The 3,266-nt window shown below is 50.9% G+C and overlaps 1 pseudogene; it reads left to right on the forward strand.

Moving 5' to 3' along the window:
• Positions 1–273: 273 nt before the first annotated feature.
• Positions 274–1,058, forward strand: LOC125917196 (immunoglobulin lambda variable 1-40-like; annotated as a pseudogene).
• The last annotated feature ends 2,208 nt before the right edge of the window (positions 1,059–3,266 follow it).

The following is a 3,266-nucleotide window of genomic DNA, read 5'->3' on the forward strand; positions in this document are numbered from 1 at the left end:
CCTGAGGTGATGGGAAGTCACACAGGGGGACACCTGGCCTGGCCTGAAGGAATGGGACAGTGGACACAGCAGTGAGGAGGCAGGAACTCTCTCTGATGGGCTCTAGTCACCATGTCACATAATGTTGTGTCCAGGCCTGGACACCAGGGGGCACATATCACTTGTTTCTGAGGAGTCACAGATGACCAGAGCTGGGACCTGCCACCTGCTATTGCTTGTGCCCTCTGCTCAGGGCTCACAACTGTGACCTCACCACCCTCTTACCCAACAGAGCCCCTCCCCTTCCCTCCACCCTGACATCCTCAGGCAGAGGGACCTGACCGCGTGACATTGAAATGTCGAAGAGCTGAGGGTCTCATTTGCATGGATGGGCCCTCCCTCTCTCAGAGGATGAAAAGGAGAAGGAACAGATTACGGGATGTCTGCTCAGCTGTTCAGCCACAGAAGGCAGGATCAGTGATGATCTCGACCATGGCCTAGTCCCCTCTCCTCCTCACCCTCCTCATTCACTGCACAGGTGACTAGATGTGGGGACAAGGGAAGCAGTCCTGGGATAACATGTGTGACCTGATTCTTCATCACCTTCTCTTTGTCTCTCCCCTTCCAGAGTCCTGGGCCCAGTCTGTGCTGACTCAGCCGCCCTCAGTGTCTGGGGCCCTGGGCCAGACGGTCACCATCTCCTGCGCTGGAAGTGCCAACAACATCGGTATTGCTGGTGTGAACTGGTACCAGCAGCTTCCAGGAAAGGCCCCTAAACTCCTCATCTATGATAGTAGCGATCGACCCTCAGGGGTCCCTGACAGATTTTCTGGCTCCTCGTCTGGCAACACAGGCTCCTTGACCATCACTGGGCTCCAGGCTGAGGACGAGGCTGATTATTACTGCCAGTCTGTTGACATTACTCAAGGTGCTGACACAGTGCTCCAGGCCTGTGGGGAAGTGAGACAAAAACCTGCTGTCCTCTCAGCAATGGGACTTCCCATCTATCCCTGACTTTTTGGCCATCTGAGCTGCTGCTTTTTTGATATAAACTGGGGTCTGAGACCCACCTCAAGGAATTTTGTCTACAGTCTTTCCACATTCTCTGAAATTTCTCCTTGAAGCCTCTCATTAGGAGCAAGATATTGTGTGATTTTCTCAAACTGGGCACAAATTCCTGCATTCCAGGGGCAGGCTGTCCTGAGGACAGGGTCCATGACAGGTCATGGCAGACACAGGGACACAATATTCAGCTCTGTCTGAGTCAGGACACATCAGGCGTGTCCAATATGTGTCCTGATAATAACAGTTCCCATAAATTGTCCCTAAATCCTCATCTATTATGATGGTTAGATCCTCTGGGGACCCTGATTCATTTTTTGACTCCGTGTCTGGAAACTCTCACTCTGAGATCATCACAGGGCTGAGGTCTGAGGATAAGGCTGCTCCTCCCTGCCCCCTCACCCCCGCTGTGACAGCATCTTGGGCTCACACAGAGTCCCAGGCCCATGAGAACTGAAAGCAGAACCCCTTTCTCATCTTCAGGGAGGGCGAGGCCCCAGCAGCTTACCAGGCTCAGCCTGTGGCTTCTGCTTCTGATGCTCCTGCTACTGCCACCATGGGCCCTGGTACACGCAGCAGCACCACCTGGGAGTGAGGGCTCCTCCTTCCCTTCTGTCCCCGATGTCACTCACAGCAGCCCCTTCCTAGACAAAGGGTCTCAAAGGACACAAGGAAGCTCATCTTGCCCATCAGGTTGAGACACGAGGTTTCTTTGCACCGAAGTTCACGGACTGGGGGTTGTAGGTCCAGTGTTCTCAACTCTCACCTGACCTCTGACGAATCCAGGGTCTCCATCCTTGGTCATTTACCCATTTCTAGAAGTTTCCAGACCTATTTAATCCTCTTATTAGTCTTCAATAAGAATGCCTGTACTTTTTTTGCTCTTTGGGATGATTTCTTCTCTCACTGAAGCATAAGCCCTGGATTACCTATAGCTGAAACATATATTTCAGTCATTTGAAATGAGTCCCTGTCCATTCCCATCAATGCTGAGACCCAACCAGTGACTTTTCTTCTTCACTTTCATTGTATAATACTTGCAGAAAGATGTTGCATAATAATGGTGTTTAGCTCAGATTAGTCTTTTCATCTTATAGAAATGTCCTCCCGTCCCCACCCCATTAGCTAATTTTCTGGTTGTGGGACTGAGTCTGATGTGTGGGTAGAGAGTGTGTTATCACATTATAAAATCTCTGTCTGCTTCCATTTTATGTGGTTTTTATTAGAGCTTTGCTTTCAGGTGGAGTGGACCAAGATGGTGGAGCAGCATGGAAGTTCTAGGCTTCTTTCATCCCTAAAATGCAGCTAGATCAGCACCAAACCATTATTTCTAGCACACCTAGAAAATTGCTCTGAGGATTAACACAACAATCTGCATAACTTGAGCCACAGAACTTGGAAGGTACTTGGCACGGAGAGGTGAACTGGGGGAGAGAGAAGCCACAGAGGGTAGGGAATGGTATTTGGGGACAGAGGACAGAGAAAGGAAGGAACATACAGGAAAAGCACTCCCCGCAAAAGTAGTTGGAGAGAAAGAGTGGAAGCACCCATAAGTGCCTGAATAAGAAAGGGAGAAAGAAGAAAGCAGAAAGCAGAAAGGAAAGGGTTTTAGTATCATTATGACTCTATTACCAGGGCAGGACAGCACTGGAAACACTGCAGCGCAATACCTGGCGGCGTGCTGGTGGGAAGACCAAATTCCCAAGGACAGGCAGTGAGGTCTGAGGGATCGACGGGCCACATGGGAGAAGCAGTTTCCCTGGTACCCTGCTAGGAGGGCATTTGGTAGAGGTTGTACGGACTCCCCACAGGCAAAGCTCCCAGCGGACCTCGGAGAACACAATTGCTGGTATTGGAACAGAAACGCCAGGGTGAGGCAAAACCAGACATGGGTAGTGTGTTGTTATTGCGTTGAAATGCTACCACTACACGATTGCACAAACTTATTCTGTGGCAGGCCAGCATCCAGCCACACCTCTGAGTCTCTACAGCTGCGTGATAGCAGGAGCTTTCCTGGGGGCAAGCCAGCATCTGGCCATGGCCTAGGGAGACCATCCGTGAAAGAGTTGGAGCGGGTCCAGGTGGCAGGGCCCTCAGAAGTGAAGGGTTTAGAAATACAGCCCCATATGACATAAAATTTGGGAGGGAGGTGCTGCCTGGCAGGCTGATGTCTTGGACAGGGACACTATAGAAGTGGGGAATGGAAGGACCCCAGAGACCTAGGA

Source organism: Panthera uncia, unplaced genomic scaffold (genome assembly GCF_023721935.1).
Source record: "Panthera uncia isolate 11264 unplaced genomic scaffold, Puncia_PCG_1.0 HiC_scaffold_1577, whole genome shotgun sequence".
Lineage (NCBI taxonomy): Eukaryota > Metazoa > Chordata > Mammalia > Carnivora > Felidae > Panthera > Panthera uncia.